The sequence below is a fragment of the Gopherus evgoodei genome, chromosome 1, assembly GCF_007399415.2.
Source record: "Gopherus evgoodei ecotype Sinaloan lineage chromosome 1, rGopEvg1_v1.p, whole genome shotgun sequence".
NCBI lineage: Eukaryota > Metazoa > Chordata > Testudines > Testudinidae > Gopherus > Gopherus evgoodei.
The window spans coordinates 26,622,342-26,647,352 of NC_044322.1; the positions used below are offsets into that span (position 1 = coordinate 26,622,342).

The 25,011-nt window shown below is 40.3% G+C and overlaps 1 protein-coding gene across 4 annotated transcripts in view; it reads left to right on the top strand.

Annotated features, from left to right (window-relative positions):
- The window catches only part of CNTN5 (contactin 5), a 1,021,024-nt gene that overhangs the window by 204,967 nt on the left and 791,046 nt on the right, over positions 1–25,011 (top strand). The window contains exon 1 of one of the 4 annotated variants that reach the window (XM_030560077.1): positions 22,413–22,444. The exons of the other annotated variants lie outside the window; for them this stretch is intronic. The gene's annotated coding sequence lies outside the window, so the exon portion shown is untranslated. Of the gene's footprint in view, positions 1–22,412; positions 22,445–25,011 lie in introns of those variants that run through there. 4 annotated transcript variants of the gene reach the window in all.

The following is a 25,011-nucleotide window of genomic DNA, read 5'->3' on the forward strand; positions in this document are numbered from 1 at the left end:
CATACTAACCCTATGTCCAGGCCAGATGTTAAAACTGCATGTGTAAAAAGAAAAACTAGTAGAAAGTTCAAGCTTCATGTTTTTATGGCAAATATCAGTTCAACATTTCATGTGAAGTCTGTGATGACAGTGAAAAAACAGCTTCATAGAGAAAGAAGGTACAGCTACAGCATGCTGTGATGCTAGTCTGTACGGAGTTGACTTTAAAGGGACACTGTCAACTTAAAAGTCACTCCCATGTCTGGTGTTTTGTTTTTTTTTTGTTATTACCTACTGCTGTTACAAGCAACACCTAAGATTAGTAGCACTGAAAGAGATTTGAAGGGAAAGAAATCTGTTTCAGTTTAACTTTGTGCTTTTGACAGCACTTCTGTGGATAGTCAGTTTCACTGTTCTTCTTCTGTGGTTGGTTTCATCTGTCCTGTGTCTGCATCTTTTTCTAGAAATGAATAAGTAAAAGGTATAGCTATATCTAATCAAAATGACATATGTCTATCTACTTATATGTTTCTGTTTACTGTGAAATTGGAAAATGGTTTTACTACAGTGTCTGAGGAAGTTATTCTACTGGTGCATGTGAATAAACCATGCCCAGAAGTGAGATCTGTATCACATGCTATCTGAATTGGCACTTATAAAATCATAACAATTGGTAGGGGGACTCGGGTAACTCATTGGCATTTTTCATTGGTTGAAACTGACCAAATTTCAAGGTGATATCTTTTAAAATCATCTATTCTCACATATTGTTAGAAATAATTCAAAATGGTTTCACTCTACTTGAACTTATAATTATAAGTCTAACCATATATTATGTTCTCAGTGCTTGTGTAAATTTAAAGACATACATATGTAGAAGATGCATTTTTAAATTATTGATTATCTGCAGATTTGTGGGACAAATCTGTTAACAAGTCCTGCAATACTGTTCTGTATGTATGTGTATATGCTTATACCTATGGATGCACACACAGCAGTGCTGCAGCATTAGTTAACAGTGATTTGGTTGTAGCTATAGATATATTACTATTCATCAACATTCTAGGGTAGAGGGAAAAGGCCAGGGCACCTGTGGCTGATCAGTTCCCCACCCCCCGCCACAGTTCAGCTTAAGAGAGGGCACCTGGGCCTTAGAGGGAAAGATATCTAGGTGACTCAGAGATCTGGCAAGTCAGTTTCGGAGAGAGTCAGGAAGGGACCAGTGACAGCTGTCTGAGACCCAGAGAAGAGGGAAGCAGCAGTGAAGACCTGGAAGGAGTAGCTTCTGAGAGAGCTGAATTTGAAAGGTGAACAGTAACTGAGATGCTGGTGAGGAGCTTTGGAGAAAGCAGTTGGTGAGAACTGACTGAAGCTGGAACCTCTTGAGAAGGAAAAGGCTCAGGCAGTGGCCCATAGAATAGGTGGAAGATCTGGGTGGTTCAGAGGAAGCCAAGCTTGGAAGCAAAAGGTTTGTTGTGGGAAGTGTCCTAGGGCTTAGGAGTCCCAGCTGAGAAGCTTGGAAAAGGGGAACGCTGCAAGAGGGGGAGGCCTTGGGTAAAGACCTGCATTAAAGACGGTGGTAAGACTGGTCACGCATTGGGCTCCTCAGCCACTTAAAAACTCACCAATAAATCCATGTGACCAGCAGATGTCCTCGTGTTGAAGGATAGCCAAAGAGAAAGAAGAGAAGATACTTATATAGACAATCTAGGTAGCCCATGTCATGTCTTTACAGCTAATCATAGGTGCCATGGCAGAATTCTATTATCTGTTTTGTATAGATCCCCCAAATGTCTTGGCTGAGATTTTCAAAGCTGATGAAGGATTTAGATACACAACTTTCATTTAAATTAATGGAGGTTATGTGTCAAAATCTCCTAATCAGCTTTAAAAATATCCTTGTTTTTTGTTCTATGATTCATGAGTCTGTTGAGAGTAAAACAAAAACAAAAACAGAACAATGCTGTACTATGTAATTACACCAGGTTTTCTTGGGGAACATTCAACTATGGATTATGGGGGTTCAGGGACACCAGATGTAAATGTGGCATCTACCCCAGGAATGTTTGTTCCTCTTTTCAAGGGAAATTGACATTGCCACCATTGTATTGGAGACCCCTTGTCATAAACAGATAGCTAAGGGTTAATGTCTCTTTCACCTGAAGCACCTGACCAGAGGACCAATCAGGAAACCGGATTTTTTTTCAACTCTGGGTGGAGGGAAGTTTGTGTCTGAGTCTTTGTCTGTCTGCCTGCTTTTCTCTCAGCTTTGAGAAGTGATTTCTGTTTTCTAATCTACTGTTTCCAAGTTGTAAGGACAAAGAGATCAAATAGTGAGTTATATGATTTCTTTTCTTTGGTATTTACATGTCTATAGTTGCTGGAGTGCTTTGATTTGTATTCTTTTTTAATAAGGCTGTTTATTCAATATTCTTTTAAGCAATTGACCCTGTATTTGTCACCTTAATACAGAGAGACCATTTTTATGTATTTTCTTTCTTTTTATATAAAGCTTTCTTTTTGAGACCTGTTGGTGTTTTCTTTAGTGGGGAACTTCAGGGAATTGGGTCTGCAGCTCACCAGGGAATTGGTGGGAGGAAGAAATCGGGGGAGGTCGGTGTGGGCTAGATTTACTAGTCTGACTTTGCATTCCCTCTGGGTGAAGAGGAAAGTGCTTTTGTTTTCAGGACTGGAATTACAGAGGGTGGACTCCCTCTGCTTAGATTCACGGAGGTTGCTTCTGTGTATCTGTCCAGGAGCACCTGGAGGGGGGAAGGGAAAAGATTTATTTCCCTTTGTTGTAAGACTCAAGGGTTTGGGTCTTGGGGTCCCCAGGGAAGGGTTTCGGGGGGACCAGAGTGCCCCAAAACACTCTAATTTTTTGGGTGGTGGCAGCAATACCAGGTCCAAGCTGGTAACTAAGCTTGGAGGTTTTTCATGCTAACCCCCATATTTTGGACGCTAAGGTCCAAATCTGGGACTAGAGGTATGACATGGTGTGCAGTGGTGAGATAGAATCCAGAAGCCAGTAGGAATATTATATTTTTCTTTTCTCTGCTAGGGGCTTTTTAGCAGAGAGAAACAGTTTGGTTTTAAAAGGGAACCAGAGAGAATTTTTTTTTCTGCTCTCTCTGGCAAGTTTCTGGCTTGCATATTAAGCAAGGAACCATTAAGCTGTGACAAAAGAGTCTTTTGTGACACAATAGCACTCCCATTAGGAGGCAAATACCAGCACTATATACATGCAAATAAAGTGGTTTTTCTAGTTTACGCTAGAGGAAGAAAAGGAAATAAGCACTGTTGCTAGGCAGACCCCAGGAGGCAACAGAGCCTGCAGTTCAGAAGATAAACACCGGAGGGCACCCCAACACAAGAAAACAGGAACCATGCCTAACAAGACAAAAATTGAGGGTGAAGAACAAATCAAAGACACCGAACACAGGCGAGATATGGAAAAAAAAATACAGGAACTAGAAATAAAACAAAGAGAGATGGAGCTAAGAGAAAGAGAGGCAGCTTACAAAAGAGAGCAAGCCGCCAAAGATGCAGACCACCAAAAACAGCTGGAACTCCAGAGGGAAACCCACCGACAGGCGATGGAATTAGAAAAGGCTAAGCAAAACACAGCCAACCCTACCAACCCTGCGCCAATGATTGTTCCACAGCGCAGGAAATTTCCCACCTACAAGGCAGGTGATGACACTGAGGCCTTCTTGGAAAATTTTGAAAGAACCTGTCTTGGGTACAGCATCCCTGAAGACCAGTACATGGTAGAATAGAGGCCACAGCTCAATGGACCTTTAGCAGAGGTGGCAGCTGAAATGCCTAAGGAGAACATGAACGACTATAAACTTTTTCAAACCAAGGCCAGATACAGAATGGGGATAACCCCGGATCATGCTCGTCGGCGTTTCAGAACCCAAAAGTGGAAACCAGATGTGTAATTTCCCAAACACGCCTACTACGTTGGGAAAAATTATGAGGCCTGGATATCAGGACACAATGTTAAAACCTTGGAAGAACTGCACCTCCTCATACAAATGGAGCAGTTCTTGGATGGTGTTCCTGAGGACATAACACGATACATACAAGATGGAAAACCCAAAAATCTCGCTGAGGCGGGGGAGATTGGAGCCAGATGGATGGAAGTGGCAGAAAGCAAGAAAGCTACTGTCAAGGGGAACGAATACCCCAGGGGGCACACCGACCATAAACCCTACAACCGAGGACAGGACACCCCTAGACCTCAAATACAACCAGCACCTAAGTGATTATTTTCAAGAACAGCTTATTTGGTTTTTTTTTGTCTCTGATTCAATTGCTCAGAATTATAAATACATCAGTTTTAATAAAATGTATACTCTCAACAAAAATTAAGTTAAAAAGTTTGCAGGTTTGCTTGCTTGTTTCATATTATTTCAATGCTAGCAGGACTGGAGGAGGAGATATTGGTTAACAAGCTTTCTGTATTGGGATATGCTCCTTCCAGAATAAATAAGATTAAAGCCACCATTGTTTTGTATAGCTGTATCATGCTATTTCCAGGATACTCAATTGGTACAATGCTATTGTAATGTCATTATATAAATCAATGATAATATGTGTTCTCTTGGGGTTCGCTTATGCTCACACTAACTGAAAAAAGTGTAGCAGAGGTAAAAGTAGTTTAGATCCAAATAGTGACAATGATTAGAGGCATGGAAAGACTTCCATATGAAGAGAGTGAAAAGTTTGGGTCTGTTTAATTTAAAGAGGAGACAAAGATTGGGAAACATGATAAAGGCACTGTATGCAGAATGGCATATAAAAGGTGCATTGGTAGCCCTGTTTACTTTTTCTCATAATACAGGAATCACTGCTCAAAATCCTGTTTGGGCCAAGAACTTATTTAGTGTCAAGAAAGCATTAAAGATCTATATGGCTAATGAGAAATTCACAGGTACATTAGGTAAGATGAAAATTAATTGTTCTGATGGGATATAAACCCTCACTTCAGGATATAAACTAATCCCTATGTGATGGAGGTTAAGAAGAAACTTCCTCTCTGGTCTGATTAGTCTATTACTGTCCACTTTGTGATTTCTTTCCTCTTCCCCTGTTTGTGGTTCTGGACACTGATATAGACAGGATGCTGCATGAGCGTAACCCTGTACAGATATTCTTATGTTCCTTTGTTAAATGCTACTTTTCTTTATAAAACAGCTTTTGCAGTCTTCACAGAATTAATTCTTTGTCTGGCAATCACAGCATACATAGTGTCAATAATTCCTACTAAATGTGTGGATAAGACCACTTCATTTCTTTTCTCTAAGTGTCCATTTTAAAACAGCAATAATAGACTCCAGGCAAAACATTTCAAAGGGATTAATTTACTATACGACTCAGGTAGTTGTAGTCATTCCACCATTTGTCTTATGCCTCACAAAACATAGCCCAGATAGACAATAATTCTCCAAAATGCTGTCTTATTACTTAAGTTATAGTATACCAGAGGGCCATGTAACCACAACGAAACTTGGAATAAGCAGGAATTCTATTAGTGGCTTAAACTGAAATATGTGTTGCATTCTGGTTATAATGGACATTATATTTCTGCAGCAGGTTGGGGGGAGGGAAGATATGGAGTCAGCGTGGAAGTAACTAATGCCATCTATTGTATAGAGCAGCTTAACTACCTCAGGATATAGCTGCCTAATTCTTCCATGAGTTCTTATTCCTCTTATATCTGTATCTATTATTTTAAAGGTATTTTGTGAAATACACCCTAGGATAAAATTGCCTAATGTGAATGACTGTAGCTCTTTTCTGTCCGTAATTATCTCTGCACAATGCTGTACACGTTTTCAGTAGGGATTTCCCTGGAACATGTATATCGTACATGTAACTGGTGGATATTGCAGCTGCCCTCCGGTGGTATTCTCTACTGTTCAGTCAAGTGTGTCTGCTTCAAGGAACGTATTGTCTTTGAAACCAATATAATCAAATGGGTAAAGAAGGGCATAGGTGGAACCTTTGCAGAAGAAGTTACATGCTGAAGTAAAATAATTATACCGTTCAATCAAGCAAAATGTAATGTTTTAAATACAGTAATAATACCCAGGGTCATTGGTGGCTGAGTTTCTTTCAAAAGGTTACAGATTTAGTTCTTGGCTGACAAATCTGAAAGCCCCCTGTCAAAGTCAAAACACGTGTTTTCTGAACATTAATGTGACAATTTCACATTTTGGCCCTGGCTGCACTACCAGCAGAACCCTGGTTTTGTAACCAGTTTGTGACACACTCATCTAAACTGGTTACAGCAAAGACGGCTGAGCTCTGTCAACACAGCAAGTGTTTTCACAAAGCAGCCATGTCTCAACTATGTTTGTGTATCCACATTCACTGCACTTTGACTGCCTAAGTTTGTACCAGTGCATTCTGGGAAAATCTGCCTGGAGGACATGCACACAAAGCATAATCAGCAGCAGGGTAAGAGTATTGCACTTTTGAGTTTTCTACTAATGGGCACCTACTAATGAATAGTCTAAACCTGTTATGCGGACCCTATTTAGGTTGGGGGGAGCTGACTACCCTACAAAAGGAAAGCAAAGCAAAGCAAAATAAGTGATCATGAGATGAGAGAAAGTCCTCTCATGAATCAGTAACTGATTGAGAGATAGAAACTAAAGGATAGGAATAAATGGTTAGTTTTCAGAATGGAGAGAGGTAAAAATATTGGGATCACCAAGGTTTTGTACTCGGACCAATGCTGTTCCACATATTCATAAATGATCTGGAAAAAGGGGTAAATAGTAAAGTGGCAAAACTTGCAGATGATATAAAATTACTCAAGAGAAGTCCAAAGCTGACTGTGAAGTATTACAAGGGATCTTACAAAACTGAGTGACTGGTCACAAAATGGCAAATGAAATTCAGTGTTGATTAATTCGAAGTATTGCACATTGGAAAACATAATACCAACTGTACATACAAAGTGATGGGATCTAAATGAGCTGTTACCACTCAAAAGTATAACTGGTTTGAACAGAGAATTAGATAAGTTCATGGAGGATAGGTCCATCAATGGCTATTAGCCAAGATGATGAGGGATGCAAACCCATGCTCTGGTTGTCCCTAGGCCACTCACTACCATTACTTGCGACAGGACTGTTCTGTTCATTCCCTCTGAAGCCTCTGGCACTAGCCACTGTCAGAAGAGAGGATACTGGGCTAGATGGACCATTGGTCTGATCCAGTATGTCTATTTTAATGTTCTTGTGGTATAATACTGACTATGCACTTACATGGTCTTTTTAACCAAGAATATAAAACCTCTGAAAGAACCCACCTCCCCCAAAAAAACCAACCAACCAACCAAACTCTGAACCTTCACACCACCTTGGTGAAACATGTAAATATTAAAATAGATGCTGCATATATTTCTCAACTGAGCGGAGAAAACTAAATCACACAGCAAATGATTGGCAATACTGTGAATTAGAATCCAAGTGTTACTAAATTTTAGGTTTCCTGGTTTTGGATACAGGACACCTCTTTCGGTCTGTATCAGTGGTTCTCAAACTGTGGGTCTGGACCCCAAAGTGGGTCACTCACCAGGGCCAGCATTAGACTTGCTGGACTCGGGGCTGAAGCTGAAACCCGAGCTCCACCCGAGCTCACCCAGGGCAGCGGGGCTCAGACTCTGGCTTCCCCTCCCTCCCCCACCTCCTCCAGGGTCCAGTAGTAACTTTATTATCAGAAGGGAGTCGCGTTGCAGTGACTCTAGACTCACAAAGCAGTACTGATAGCCTCATTAGAAAAAAAATTCTCATCTGCTGGTTTTGTACTTTAAAAAAAAAAAAAGTTTGCACTTGATAAAACCATTCAAGGTGTACCATGGTCTCAAAAGAGATGTGTCCGGCAGGAGAATACTGTGTATTGATAATTTATGCAAAGTCTTGCATTCTCATGTAGTAATTGGCTGCTAGTCTCAGACTCCATGCTAGTTAATCCAGCTCTTGTTACTCCCCAATGTTTCAGGATCTCACTCGTGCAGCAGGAGATTGGTGTCCTGGTTCAGTGATCCCATTTAACGCTAATGACATCGACCATGCCACAAAGTTAATGAGTGTTTGCCACCTCTCTGGCTCTCTCTATATTTTATTGTTGACTTAACATATTTAAACTTCAGTCATTGTTATGGAAATAGCTGTCAAATACAAGCAGGAAATCTGAGGCTTTTCTCCCCTCCACAAAAATCAAGCGTGACTGCTCCAGAACCATTTTAACATGTTAATTAAATGCAGCACCACAGAGTAGTTACTAGCCAAACAGCGCTCTCTCCCTGTAAAGATGTTTGCAGAATCACTGTTATTAAATAGGCGCAGTGGAGGAAAAAAAAGTGACCCTGCTATAATTGTCTGTTGCCGGTGCCTGTGGGTGTTTTAAGAGTGAACTACAGTAGATATAGATGACTTTGCCAACTGCCTTCTTTTGTTTTTTCTGGAAGAAACAGCACACAGAAGAGCAGAGCTCTGTGCAGACTGTAGAACTGAGCTATTGCAGTCAGAGAAAAACCGAAAAACTACCTCTTAGGTCATGTCTATACTGCAATTAGACACTTGCAGTTGGCCTGTGCCACCTAACTCGGGCTTGCAAGAATCGACCTAAGGTGATGGTTAACTGTGGTACAGATGTTTGGACTCAAGCTGGAGGGAGAGGGCCCCAGAGCTCAGGCTGCAGCCAGAGCCTGAACATCTACGCTGCAATTAAACAGCCCCTTAACCTACTCCCTGTGAGCCTGAGTCAGCTGGCACAGGCCAGCTGCAAGTGTCTAATTGCAGTGTAGACATACCTTAAATGCACATGTGCCTAGAGAGACACGACATTATGATGACTTGGGCAAAATGTGTAATTCAGCAGTAAGAGAGTGAATAGCTTAGTGGGACTCCACACAGAGGTTCTTAATGCTTTGTGGATTTATTGCTCCCTAGATGCACCATGGCTTAGTATCGACTCTGATTTTCTTTGCCTGTTAGATGAGTTTAGACAACATACTTCCTACTGTTTCTCCATGGGTGACAGGCTATTGAGTGATATTGAGAGTTTTAATATTTGAAAATCACACGGAGTTTTTTATATTAAAATCACTGAGAGCTAAATATTATTTTATTGTCACAGCCTTGGTAAAAGTTCCAGACTTTTATGCCCCAAATGCATAATGAATCCAGAAACTGGTACTGGTATGCATTGCCTTCAGACACTTTTCACTCCATCTTGTATGTCTGTGCCAGTAATTAGCTAGACACTGAATTATATTTAAACTGTATTTTAATAATCGGAATAATAATTTTGGTAGGAGCATGTAATAGGATGGAGAATTCCCTAAACTCCAGGAGCCTGATTCTGCATCCACTTATACTGGTTTCATACTGGTATAACTTCATTTTTGCACAATTGGGATAACTCCTGATGTTCAATGGTACGCGTGAGATGAGAATGAAGCCTAACCTTTGTGCATAAACTTTATCTTTCTAGCTTCTAAACAGATACTTCTTAGAGTTCTTCATTTTGAAACTGGTAATCTAACACAGCATTTATACATGCAGGTTTGTCCAGGATTGATGCCATTACTTGGAATATTAGATCCACTATGAAAACATAAGAATGGCAATACTGACTCAGACCAATGGTCCATCTAGCCCAGTATCTTGTCTTTCAACAGTGGCCAATGCCAGATGCTTCAGAGGGAATGAACAGAACAGGTAACCGTTAAGTGTTCCATCCCATGTTGCCCATTCCCAGCTTCTGGCAAACAGAGGTTAGGGACACTTCAGAGCATGGATTTGCATCCCTGCCCAACTGGCTAATAGCCATTAATGGACCTCTCCTCCATGAATTTATCTTTTTTGAACCTGGGACAATAGGACAATTCTCACTTGTGTAAAGAAGTAGTTTTGTACATAAGTGCTTGCAGAATTAGACCCAGTGTTTGTAACTGATGCATTTGTAATCAATTAGAGCTGGTTGGAAAATGGAATTTCCCTCCCATGGAAAATTCTAACATTTCAAAATTTGTTTTGATTCCAGATCATAATGAAAACTTTAAGTTTCAAAATTTCTCTCAAAAAATTGGCACAGAAACATTATTTTGTTTTGATGATGTCAAATCATTTTGATGTCAAAACACTGTAATGTAGTTGAGAGCAAATATAATAGATTTAATATATAAATAGAATATTAACATCAATATTTGATATACATTTTGAGATAAAATTAATCAAAATGATAATTGAAACAAAATGTTTTATCCTGTAACAATTCATTTAGACTTTTTCCCTGTCACTTGACGCATTACCCGAGAATATTATGATTTTGATGAAACAGCATCTTCTGATGGAAAAACTGTTCCACAGAAAAAATGTCAACCAACTATAATCAATTAGATTTTTGATAAAATCATGAGGGAGATAAAGATATACAGGTTTTATACTTAAAAGGTATAAAATAGAACATCAAAAACATCAGGATATGTACACCTCTACCTCGATATAATGCGACCCGATAGAACATGGATTTGGATATAATGTGGTAAAGCAGTCCTTCAGGGGAGCGGGGCTGCACACTCCTGTGGATCAAAGCAAGTTTGATATTATGCGGTTTCACCTATGACACAGTTAGATTTTTTGGTTCCTGAGAACAGCATTATATCAGGGTAGAGGTGTAGGTATAAAAAAACTTAACACAGTAAAAATAAACAAGCAATATTTGGGGACCCTCCATCAACTCTTAACTTAACATCAAATGAAAGCACTGGCATCGTGCCAGCACTAAGTAAGTTGGAGACAAAAAGCTGTGGGTGAAATGAACCACTGAGCAATTAGGAGAAAAGATGTAAAGCCAGGGGGACTTGTAAGTCACTTAGAACTGTATATGAATTGTATAAAAGGGGGCAAATTTCAGAACAAGAAAGCTGAAGATGGTTTTTACTGAATCATTTATTTTAATAGATGTTTAGCAAGGAAGAATATAGATATACCATTGTTATCATTGTTTTAGCCACTGGCAATAGGATGATAATATTGAACGTTAATGTGGAACTGTGGCCCTATTATTGAGTACTCTAATTACTTGCCTCGGTGAGCAAAGCAGCCTGAGGAAAATAAAACTGGAATAGGCATCATGTCAGGAGTCTGGAGTGATGGAAGCTTTGGGCTAAATGATCAGAGGTGTTGTAGCTTGCAGAAAGGTCTTACATTCTAGGTGTTTTGCTTGAAGAGTTTTTCTTTTCTAACATTGCCAGCAAATTGCTGCTTGATTTCATGTAATATTTTTCAGAAATTTGTTAGGATTTGAGCTAATCCTCACCACCACCTCACCCACACCCACCTTGCTGCAGACTTCAGGGGTTTTAAAAAAAAGAAAGAGAAAATTCCTTTCTGAAAATGTCATTTTCAAATGGTTTAATGACTTCTTCACCTAAGAGAGAGTATTGAGCTGTGCTGCTGGAGAGTGAGGGGGAAAGTTTCATCAATTAAAAAGCTCATTGTTATCTTAGAATAGTTCATTGCATGTACAGTGATCTTATAGAGAAAATGGGCAAAAAGAGTCTGTTTAATGCTAATGATGATTTCTAGGGAAATGGAAGAAGGAAGCCCCTTTATACTTTGTATCATTGTGCTATAAAAGACATGCAGAGCTGTCCATTGTGTATGAATTTTAAACCAAAAATGTACTGTATTGGAATGTATCAGTATATAGCTGTGGGTTTTCTTTTGACGTACTGTATGATTTAAAGTAAAATATTAATGCACCATTGTTTTAATTTATGCCTTGTTCCTAACCAAGTTACCAATCCACACATTAAAAAGGGTGGCCCTTACATGCCCCTTCTCTTTCTATACCCTACATAGACTATAGAATGGAATTTAATTAAACTCCTACTTACTTCAATAGTAGAAGCCTTGTCAGTTTAATTGATTCTTAGTCAAAGTAATATTGATTGGATAAAAGCAAATCCATTTCTCTCCTGACAATTAAAACATTTAAATAGGCTCCGTCTCTCTTTTGATGAAAGGACAGGAAACCACTGGCAGCCTGTCTTATGGTTGATGTGGATCGTTAGCAAATGAATTAGTGTCCATTTGCATTGGTATCTGTCTTGTTTCAACATCATATCTTACTACATTGAAGTGCTGTAGTGTCCAGCTGTCAAACGCCAGACACTCATGTGAAAAGCCCTTATTATGTCTCTGTGCAAAGAGCTCTCTCAAGTAAGCTTGTGCATTCAGACCTCTGAGCCTGTGAGGTGCTGTGAGCTAACAACTCTCCTAGAAGAAGTCAACGGCAGGTGACGACACTGTGCATTAGAGCCAGTCAGGATTTTTTTGACTAAATGTTTTTCATCAGAAAATGCCAGTTTGTCAAAATCAAAACTTTTCATATTTAAGGTTTCTCATGCCCTGGGTGGCATTTTCGGAGTGAGAAATCAAGTGTGTGCTTCCCTCTGAAGAGCCAATAGCCCAGAGTTAGGGCACTCAGATGGGATGTGGGAGACCCAGGCTCCTGTTTCAGTCCCCATCCACCAAGATGTAGAATCAGTCTCTCTCTCTCTCTGTCTCTCTTGTTTGAGCCATTCCACATTATAGAAATAAATATTTATTGGAAAATTGATTTTATGGCTCTGTAGTTAGGGCACTCACTGGGGATGCAGGTGAGTATGGTTCGAATCCTTTTTTGAATCAGCCACACCAGGGACTTTAACCCAGGTCTCCCACATCCCTTGTTGAGAGCCCTGCCTGTTCAACTGCTGAGGGGTCTTGCTTTGTTTTTTCATTACGTTTTAGAAAGGTCTCATTTTTGTTCCTCATCAGCAAGAAAACAAATTTTGAATCAGTGAAATTTTTCCTGAAACAGAATTATTGTTTCTGGCTAGCTCTACTAAGCAGTACAAAACACTGGAAAACTACCTTGACAAAGAGTTATTGCAGTATTACCAGATATAAATCAGAGTTCACTGACAGATTACTGATTCATAGATTTTAAGTATAGAAGTGACCATTATGATGATCACCTGTCGCCAGGAGCGGCGCCAGGGCTTTTTGGCGCCCTAGGCAGAGGTCCTTCCGCGCACCCGGTCGTTGGCGGCAATTCCACGCTCCTGGGCTTCAGGGCACTTCGGCAGTGGGTCCCGGAGCGAGTGAAGGACCCGCCGCAGAATTGCTGCCGAAGACCCGGAGCACGGAAGGACCCCCCCACTGCCGAATTGCCGCCTAGGATGGCAAAATGCCACCCCCCCAAATCCTGGTGTCCTAGGCGACCGCCTAGGTCACCTGAATGGAGGCGCTGGCCCTGGCTGTTGCATAACACTGGCTGTACAACCTAACCAGGTAACTTCTGTTTCCAGCCCATCTCTTTTGTTTGAGCTCTAGCATGTCTTTTAGAAAGATATCCACTGTTGTGTACTCTGCTAACCTATGTGTAAGGCAGGGGAATGGTCCCACTATTGTGGGGAACTTTCCAGGCTTCTGCACTGCCCCGGGGAAGTGGGCTAGGGAAAGGATCTGAGTCCTCGCTCCCACTTCCTTTACCCAGAGGCCTCCCTGCCCTTGAGGACTCCCCTTCCACTCTCCTGTCTGAGAGAGTCCTCGTAACCCCGTCAAGGCTGGTCCCAGGATTCCTGGGGGGTTCGACCCCCAACCCTGCTGTGATCACCTAGTATAGGGGCTAGGGTGTCCCCACTCTGGGGTACTCTCTCTGCACTGGACACTTCCCTGGCCCACTGATCATTTTAAATTTAAAGCAAAATACAAGTTAAATTTAAAGCAAATACAAGTTATTTAATTAACAATTAATTTTAAAAAAGAATAAGGAAAAACGGGAAAGGTTAAAGGAAAACATATCACCCTGCTCTGTGGCAGGTAACATTACAAACAGTGTTTCTGGACATCAGGGCACTTCACAGTCTGTTCCTTGTAGGTCCCAGGCCACCTTCTCAGGCCCTGGCTGTGGTGTGGGGATGCTGCAGGTTGGACATTTGCAATGGTGGTGGCCACACATCTCCAGGCTTTGGGTGGTGGGGCCATTCTTCCCAGCGTCAGCCCCCCATCAGGTTAAGATCCTCCTCCCAGTCTGGCCTGCAAGGACCCTTGGCTGGGGGTGTCTTTCTGTGCTGGGCCTTTTTCCCAGGGTCCCCCCTTGGCTGGCCCCAGTTGTTCACCACACCTGGCTCGGTGGCTGCAGCTCTGCTCCCAGCACAAGATCTGCTCTCCCTAGGCTGTGTCTCTGGCTCTGTGGCTGCTTCCATGACTCTGCTCCCAACTCTGACCTGCTTCCTGGGCTGCTTTTCTGGCCCCTCTGAATCTGGCACGGCTCTGCTCCCCAGCTCAGCTTGGGCCCCTGCTTTCTCCTTAGCTCAGCCCCACTCTGTCTGACCCAGGCAATTCCAGCTCACATAGAGGACGGGAACCCCCCCATCTCCTGACTCCCTTATTATCCTGTCCATCCTGTCATTCAGGCTGCCCTGGAGCATTCGCCTCTCCCCATTGTTCCTGGGGACTGTCATTCTCAGATTTGTGATTTCCCATCGATCCTTCCTCTTTTAATACTGGGAGCTAGCCAACCAAAACACCCCCGCTGAATGTTAGTAAGGGGGCAAAAATTCCCTTACATATGCAAGAAAACATGCTCATCTTATTGTTATCTCCTCCCTTCCCTCCATTTCAACTAGTTTCTTTGTCTGGTGAATCTTATCATTAACTAAGTCCCCAGTCCTACAAGCACTCGGGCACGTGCTTAACTTTCAGCATGCAAGCAGTTCACTGACTTCAAAGGGACTCAGCTGCTTAAAGCTAAACCTGTGTGTATAATTGTTTTCTGTACTGAGGCGTGAGAATGTAATCGCTTCCAGGCCAGGGCTGCCTTTTTACTACAGTACTTGTTTGTACAGCCCCTGATTGTACCTCTGTACACTCCTGTAATAGCATTATAAATAATAGCACAAGTGATTAATGGAGACGAAGGGATGGCAAAGGCACTTGAAAAGTTAAAATGCAGTTCAATTTGCAAAGTCTTGGAAATTGTGAGTAACTCTCTACATCTTGTCCAGGGCCGGCTCCAGGTTTTTTGCTGTCCCAAGCAGCAAAAAAAAAGCCGCAATCGCGATCAGCTTCAGTCTTCGGCGGCAAATCGGTGGCTGGTCCTTCCCTCCAACAGGGAGTGAGAGACTTGCCGCCGAAGAGCAGGACGTGCGCCCCTCTCTATCGGCTGCCCCAATCACCTGCTTGCTAGTCTGGTGCTGGCCCTGATCTTGTCATTTAGATTTGGGAACAAACTTTCTACTAGCCTAACTCCACTGACATCAATGGATAATTAGCATCTGCTAATTATTTTTGTTTTGAATGGGACCCAGAAGCTGATCTGGGAGCTGGTCATACATTTGCTGTTCTTAACTTAATTTTTAGACATGAACATTATGTTGGAGACCGAAATTCATGTTTTCATTATTCTGATTTATTTTTGGAGGGTGTACAAAAAACATCTAAAAGGATAAAACTAATCCCTAGTCATTTAGCTGATTGCTACTGCATAATGGCATAATGATAGGTTTTATGTAAGATGATAATGTTGGAAGTTATATGAGAAGACATGGGCTTTCATTTAAAGGATGGTATTTTAAATCGTTCTTTTGTACAGTTAAGTTGTGAATGAGAGCACAAGATAAATCTTTTGCACACAGAATATGTACTGTGCCTCTTTTTTTAAAAAAGTACCTGCATCTTGCCATCCATTTCAAGATTTAAGGATTGCAAGAATTAAAGTCCCAACCTTTTAAAATTGAATCTTACTGAGCCACTGTAATGAATTATTTGATCTCTTTAAGTAGTTACTTGATCCCATTTGTCTGTTTGGCATTGACCTCACAATCCAATTTGGAATCTTAGAAGAAAATGCTGAAGTAAAGAACCATGATGGTATTATTCACTCTTTCTGGTTTTCAGTTTACTCCAGAAGATTATAGAAATGTAAAGTCAGGATTGCATCGACTTAACCAACCTTTGTTCAGAGTGTGATGTGCTGGCTTTTCTGTGTGTGCTCTTCTAGCTGCAAGCAGAAGAAGTTGGTATAATTGAAGAGTCAGTCCAGACCAACTTGGGGAAGGGGTTAGCCCCCCCCTTTTACAGCTAGCCATCTGCAGACGCCATCTCCTGAACAGCTGTGCAGCTGGAGCAGTTCTCCTGCACTGGGGACACATGGGGCACAATTCCATCAGGGCTCCCATTGGTGCAGTGTGACTCTGCACCCTCCACACACAAGATTTTGCCTCCTTAAGGCACATTCAAGTCCTATAATCATAATCATACTTGGAGGGCCTTTGACAATGTTGTCAGTAACATTTGATTTTAAACCATATAGTAGCCACTTTTTTTTTTTTCCGAAGTACTGCTTTCCTGAGAGTTAATTTCTTACGCAGTGTGAAGGGAATGGTATGCATCTCTCTCTGGTTCCTTTCTCCTGGGAGCATCTGTCTACCTATCTGTATATGGCTGCTGCTAATACCACTTTCTGGGAACACACACACACACAGGGATGGCTCCAGTTTTTTTGCCGCCCCAAGACAAACCCGATTGAAGCACCCGCTGCCGAAGACTGAAGTGGAGCAATTGAGCTGCCGCCGAAGAGGACAAGAGAGACTGAAGGGTCTGCTGCTGAATTGCCACTGCGGACCCAGACATGCCAGCTTGCTAACGGATGGACTGCCGCCCCTTTCTATTGGCCGCCCCAGGTACCTGCTTCCTTCGCTAGTGCCTGGGGCCGGCCCTGCACACACAGCAAAATCTGGTGATATGAGAGGAGGCAGCAGGCTGTGTTTCCTCAGCTTTTGTTAGTGTCAAATTAAAGACAAGATAAAAGGTTACAGCATGTTCTTTCTTTGCTTACCTTTTTAAAGTGGTATTAACCTTCTTATGGTGAAAGGCAACCCCCCCCCCAAAAAACAAACAAACCCCTTAGCTGTATAATTAGAGTCTGGCCTGCCCTTTTAAAATTAGACCTGCTGACACCTCATGGAAAAGGTCTAAAAACATTCTGTTTAATCAGTGTGGATAGAGAGAACATATTTGATTATAGGCTCCTCTTAATGAAAACTGTAATTTTAATTTAAAATTTCACCTGTTCCTGCTCTTTTTGCCTTAGCTTCTTTTTGTGATGGTATCAGTTCATGGACAGTCATGTGTGATGAACCCTTCTGGGCCAAAATCTTCTCTCAGTTATATTGGTGAAAGCCCATTGATGCAAAATTTGTCCCTATAACTTATTTGGTGCTAAATCTTTTATATGATTATACCCAGTGATTTCTCCATGGCTACTCATAGGTAGTAAAACAAACAGGGTTTTGACCTTTAGTAATGTATAAGTAGAAGCAGGAATAGATAAAATGTTAAAATATCAGCCAAACTGTCTTTAAATTAGAAGGGTCAGACCTCAAAACTGAGATTTGGCTCCTGTCCTCTGGGATCATAGGACATAATTCTTTGTTTCATCCTATTTTAGATTTAGGTGCATATTCTGAATCCCTCTTATGTAAAACATGGAAGCTTGGATCCAGTGGTCCAAACCTATATCCAATTTAAAAAGAATATTTTTCAAAAATTTCTGTGTATTGTCAGCATGTTCTTACTGCTCTACTTCTGAATGCATTTTCTATTTCCCCTCTCAAGACATGTACCTTAACCAACTGTCTTTCTCTCCCTCCTTACTGCCCCTTGGGTATGTATCTGCTGTATCTCTAATCTCCTGTTTCACAATGACACATGATTATGGTGGCCGCAGGTGACACTACTGCAGGCCTTCCTACCAGGAAGTTCCTTAATTCCTGCCATCACCTAGCATCTGCTCAGTAGCGCACTGCTACTGAATTTCTTAATCTCTAACTGTATTTTTCCCCAAGGGGAAATTCTCCAAGGAGAATTCTTTGTCTGCTCTGTTCAAATCAGAAATGTGAATGTTTTCTGTAGCTAAGATTTGATCTGATGTGCACAGCCAAATTCAAGTATTGTGCTGTAGAGCAGACTGTAGCATATGCATTACTCTAGTCCTTGACTACTTTAATCCACTGAGGTTGTTTATATTAGTTTTATACTTATAATGTTGCTATCAAAATTGCACAGCATAGTGTGTGTTGAAAATGGTGGTGTAGTCAGAAAAATTGCTATGTAAAAATGGCACCTTTTAACCCAAATTACCGGAATCCTCTTTGTCTGCCCGCATTCTAGGTGAAAAGATTCAATCTGAAGGAGAGAAATGAGCTGGACTCTTCTGTCATGCACCTTCACAGTTATGGCTGAGATTTTTGATGAATACGTGTAGATCCAATGACTTGCTTAGAGTTACTCCAGTTTAGTCTAGCTGAATATCTGGCACTATATTCAGATTGCAGAACACATATTGGAGATGATGATGTTTCCATGCAGTAAAAATAAAGTGTACTTTGCCTAAAACAACTTACATTGTAGAATTAGAAAAATGACAAGAAGGAAAAAAAAGTAGTTTCCATCAGTAGGAGTGCCTCCTCTGTCATTGCAACAAGTCTGGGAATAAAATGGCTGCTGAACTTTGCTTAGAGGAGAATTCTTAGAAATATAAAGGTACAATCCTCAGAAAACAGAGGGTATCACATTTCCATTGTTATATTTATCATAAAGGCAACAGTGAAGGAGCCAGAAAGCACAGCTTGACTTTGGGAGCCCAGCTCAGTTAACTATAACCATGAGCACACTATGAAAACCAAAGCAGACTAAAAGAGTTTATGTCTGCAGAGTAAATTAACAAACTGTAAATGAAGCCTGTTTGATATAGAAGCCATTAAGATCAATATATGGCTGAATTCTATTTTTGAATGGATGGAGATTGGAGGTGCTTGGCAGCACAGAGGATTGGACCATATATCTAGAATGGAACCCCCACAATTTTTATTTTGTTCAGAGTTAGTTTTCTGAGTGTGCTGTTTTTTAGGGTTGTGCAAATACATTCTCTTCTAAATCCTGAGTTTAATGGGTTTTATATAGCTCAGCAATAAATGTTTGCTCCAGGCTCAAATTTGGCATAAAAGACTAAAAGCCTAGGAGAAACTTTTTTATTTTGAAAAAATTGAAAATAAGTGCAGTTGATCAGCAATTGTTCTTTTGCAATAACAATGCAAACAGATTGTCTGGATGTTTTTGTCCTTTACAAATGCAGCTGTACTCTTGAAGTTGATTTTGTAGAACAGTTGCATTGTCAAATTCTGTAATCATTATTTCTCACTGATTTCCATATCAAATTTGTTCATTTTGCTACTAACAACTACCAGCTCCTTAAACTCAGCCTTCACTTTGACAGTCAAAAAACATTATTTACAGATCCTGCATCACCATCAGCAACAGAGAATCTGCAGGTCAAATTATACCTGTGCCAGTACATTTAAGGCTACTGAGATTACGATGATACATTAATCTTAGGACAATGGGGTTGTAGAGATGTAACAGAGATCCTAATCTGGTCTACAGAATATTTGTTACTAAAGAAATTCATGATGCTAAAGAACCCAACTTAATTCCACAAACTCACCCTGTATCTGATGGTCAGTTATTAAAACGTGTTTTGAAGACATAGGACACTGTCTGTGTGATCCAGGTGCTATGGAGACTTTACTCTTTTTGTCTTGTCTTATTTTATTGTATGCTCAAAGCCAATACATGAAGATTGGGTTGCTGAATAAAGGGGACATTGTAGTTATCTAGTCTCACGTCCCGCATAACATAGGATTTAGGAGTTTGCTGAATTAATTCCTGCTTCAAGTCTAATAGCTGTGGCTGAATTTTTCAGATAATAGCCAATCTTGATTCAAAAATTTCCTGTGGAGAATCCATCATAACATTGGTAAACTGCTCCAATGGCTAATTACCCTCACTTTAAAAAAAGTGCCTTATTTCTAGTCTCAATTTTTCTAGAATCAATTTCCAGCTGTTGGATCTTATACTTTGGTCTGCTGGATTACAGAGGCCTCTATTATCAATTTTCTGTTACCCATATTTGCTTGTGCCCCGCTTACCAAATGATCTGTGTCAGTGTTCTGTCCATCTTGTTATTTATCATTTCCTAATCTTTATGTCATCTGAAAACTATCAGTAATGATTTTTGTGTTTTCTTCATTATCAATAAAAATATTAAATAGTGTGGGGTCAAGAACCAGTTATTTCAGTACACCACTAGAAACCCCCCCCCCCCCCCCGATGACCAGAGACCTCTAAGAGATCTCAAGAGGTAACCTCATCCAGTCCCCTGCACTCATGGCAGGACTAAGTATTATCTAGACCATCCCTGACAGGTGTTTGTCTAATCTGTTCCACAGCCTCCTTAGGCAATTTATTCCAGTGATGATTCCCTGTTTACAGTTACATTTTGGGACCTGCCAGTTAGCTGGTTTTTAATACATTTAATATGTGCCATGTTGATTTTGTATCATTCTAGTTTCTTAATTAAAATGTCATGTGGTATCAAAACAACATGCCTTACAGAAGTCTAAGTATATTACATTAACACCATTATCTTGATCAATCAGACATGTTATCTCATCATAAAAAGATATCAGGTTAGTCTGACAAGTTCTATATTCTATAAATCTATTTTGAATGACATTAATTATATTACCCTCCTTTAATTCTTTAGTAATCTACTCCCATACCAGCCCTTCCATTGTTGTGTCTGGGATAAATAGCATACAGACAGGCCTATACATTCCTGTCATCCCATTTACCCTTTTAAAATATTGACACAACATTAGCTTTCTTCGAATCTTCTGAAACTTCACCAGTCTTCCAATATTCATAGGAAATCAATTTTAATGGTGCAGGGAGCTCCTTGGCCAGTCTTTTATAACTCTTGGATGGAAGCTGTCCAGACCTCATGGTTTAAAATGTCTAACTTTAATAGTTGCTGTTTATCATCCTCTTTAGTTGGAATTGAAAGTATTTTGTAATCACTGTATGATGTAACTACATCATCGGGCTTTTGCTCAAATACATGACAAATATTTATTGAATACTAATGTGTTTTCTGCATTATTAGTGACAATTCTAGCAGATCCATCTAGTAATGGAACAGTAACTTTGTTAGGATGTTTTATTCCTAATACACCTAAAATCTCCTTATTGCCCTAACTCTGGTAGCCATAGAGTTTGCCATCTGTTCTTTTGCTTCCTTTATCAATTTCTATAATTACTAGCCTCTAATATGTATTAATTGATATCGACTTTCCCTTCTTTTTTCCTTTCTTTTTAATATAGCTTCTTTCACTTTTCATCTAAGATGGGGGGAAAGGGGTTGTTTGCTTATTTTAATTGCTGTAAATTCTTTCTCAGTTCTGGCCTTTAAACTTTTCCCAAGTGTCATTCACACTTTTCTGTTTAAATTCTTTTTCCCAGCTGATTTGGATCATAATTGCTTTCAGCTTTATGATATTGGCCCTTTTAAAGAACCAAGCATATGTATTACTAGTTTGGATATTACTCTGTTTGCACAGAGTTGTAAGGTGGAAGAGTATGTATGTCATGAGTTGATTTGGGCACTAAAGAGTTATTTTTTCCTGTCAGAAGAAAAAGCATCCTGCCTGTGAATCATGTTAACTCAGCTTAAGTTTTCATACCAACATATTGAAAAGACCATAACATAACATGGAACTGAACTAGGGTCATGAGAAATTCATATTTAATTATCTCATGGAGCAACATGTAAAAATAGCATGCAAAACAGAGCAACCTCCACCACTGTTAAAAAGCTTATTGGGTAAATATTAAAGTTGTAACAAAGATGTTTTAATGTTGAAAATTACTTCTATTTGAATGAACTAAAGCAGTTTTACTAAAAATACATAGTTCTCCAATTACATTAGTATGGAAAAACTGAACTTTGTGACAAACTTCAATTTAACCCTTCTATAAAAGAGGGATAATGATACATTACAAGAGGCTTAATTTCTGCAATCCATTCTTAGAGTTCTCTGAAGTTTTGTCTTTGATGAAAGCATGACTAGGATTTGACCCTAATTAAGTTTCATGCTGTGAAGTGTGTTTGTGTGGTTCTTTCAAAAGCCCTCATCAAAATTACAGATTGTTTTATAGAAATTCTAAACTCAAGGCATTTTCCCCTGAATTAATAAATGGTTTTTATAACTGATTTTTTACTAAAATAAACATTACATTTTTTAAAAATAAAGCTGAGAGTTCATTTCTAACTGCAGGAGTTTAACTGATTGCACGAACATTAAGCACAAAATGGTTCTATAGATTTTATTTAATTGCCTAATGACCTTATTCAACTACCAGTGAAGAGTTTCTGTTATAGGGGGATTAGGGATTAGTTTTTACAAGTATTCTTTTTAATCTGTTTCAGAAGAGGACACAATGCAGTGACCATCTGTGTTATCATTTCATCTGGACAGCATGAATATGTAAGGCAAACAAAGGGTATCATAAATTTATTGGAAATCATGTTTATTTCCGGACAAGACACCACCAGCCAATTCCCAAGCTATTCATTTTATAGTCTCACTGTGAAGAGATTTGAGAAATACTGGCTCACAAGTCTTGTTGTTGAATTGAATGACAGAAGTGTAACATTCTCACACTTTCGTTAATATTTGACCCATACTCCGTATGAATAACACCAACCACATTTCTTCTTCACTGGCAGGAATACCGCATGACACTAAATTAAATCTGGAAGTCCAGTTTGGATGAAATAAGAACTAAGTTTTATCCTTAGCCTAAAATGTGACATGACCATTTCTGGAAGTTAAAAGATATTTGGTGGTGAGTCTTTTTGGAAAATTAGAATCTGATTCTCTAATGTACACCAGCAAAACCAGATTGACTTCAGATGCAATACTCCTGATTTATAACAGCATGAGAGGTGAATCAAGCCCTGACGCCTCCATTTTGCTTGCTTCTGTTAACTATTCTATTACAGTAGTAAGCTAGAGGATCCAACCAAGATGCGGGCCCTTTTGTGATAGCTACTGTCCAAAGACATAGTGATGTATAGAAGGGAAACTGTATTTTACAATTTCTAAACATGGGGCTATAGGGAAACAAAATGTATCACTGGTAGGAATAAATGCAAGTCTCTACAGTACAAGACTGGTGCCTCAACTGCAGGGCCACCTTTCCTCTCAACTTTATATCTCTGCATGAGACCAGAAGACAACATATGGAAATACATGAGCCCAGAAGCTTAAATGTAACAAAGGCTGTTCTCTTGAGAATTGAAGCCTATGTTTGCTGAATCAAGAAGTTTGGATAGGTAGCCAAATTTCTGGGTTGTATCCCTGAACTGAATCCAAACTGCAAACCTTCTGAGATTTGTCTATTGCTTGATTTTTAATGTCACTGATTAAAAGTGTCATCTTGATCTTTTAGTTCTCCATATATTGTGGCTGATAGTAACAGATAAAATTCAGTAGGAAAAAGGTATTAAATTTGTAGAGCATCAAACAGCTTGTTTTCTGCGCACAAAATTGTGCAATACAGCATGTCACTTAAACAGAATGTTGAAAATTGTTATATAGTGTCCCTGGCTTTCTTCTCTACCTCAGTAGCAGGAGACTGCTTTAGGTTACCAGAACCATTTTTTTTTTGGACAATGAAAACTATTGATTCATTCTTCTGTCTGTTGTTTGTGTCTCTGTCTCATTGCATGCAAAAATGAAGTGAGATCAGAAAGAGAAAAGAAAATCTGACCTTTTGCTGTTAGTGTGTCGCTTTTCCAACACATAAAAATAAATTGTTCCAAACCTCTTCCATTAATTCAGTGTCTAAAATGCCATTCTTGAGTTTTGTTTCCACAATGTTAGTTTAAATGAGATCATCCACGACCTATTTATATCAATTAATACCATGCAAATGTTGACCTGTTAATTAGAAATGAGGACAGATGTTTTTAAAATGGCATCTTCCAAACTAAAAATGACTATTTATATTCTATAATTCCTAAAGTTATAAATATGCCCTTTATAGTGTGCAGCATGTTCACTAGGCACCCACTCTTGTCAGTTATTCTGAAGCTAGTTTGTTTTTAACTCCCTCTCCCGCCTCCAAAAAAAACAAAACAACTTTATCTGTTTTGTCTTTGGATGGAAAGACCTTCAGGCAGAGACAATCTTTTATTCTGCATTTTTACAGCACCCAGCATAATGGTGGCCTTTGACAGGGTCAGAAACACACTGATCACCCGTGCCTCCTTATGGCTCACCTGAAGAATTAGCTGACCACTGGTCATTCACTGTGCTGCAGTTGCTTAGCCCATTGCTTCAGTCACATGCTCGCTGGCCCCTCTCTCCCTTGTCAGGAACTGCAGTGCCTCTCCTTCATGGCTTAGCCCTCTGGCCAAGTAACCATCATCCTCCCCAGCCAGGGTATTATCAGAGACTCTTTCCTCAGTCTCAGGCAGTCTCCATTTCCACCCTGCTGACTGCACCACTCCCACAGAGGTTGGAAGGGGAACCCAGGACCACTCTCCACACTGGCTACCAATCCAGAGACCCTCAAACCAGCAGTTCAGGTCAATTCTCTCAGCCCTTACTGTTCCTTCCCTGGACTGCTTCCTATACTCCTGTTTGAGGCTCCTACTCTCCCCCTTGTATCAGGAAATGTGACTGCAGGCTTCCTTCCTGCAGCCCTCTTCCATCCTCAGCTCTGAAGCTTAATGGAAGCCTCTCCTGTTCCTACCCATGTGAGCTGTGAGCTTCATTCTCAGTCCGATTGCCTCTTAGCTCCCCAGCAGGTGCAGCCTAAGGCTAATTGGTCTCTCTTTCCTCTTTAACCCCATCTCTGCTGATGTGGGGTGAACACCCATCACAGGCTTCAATACCCAGTAAAGTCTGCTTCGCCCTTCCTGCCTCTCATTCTGTTGAACCGAGGGGCATCCACCTCCCAAAAGTCTCCCACCACAGCCAACAACTCCACAGGAGGAGGACAGGTAGTTCCAAGGTTCCCAACTCCCCTAGAGGCATATAGACCT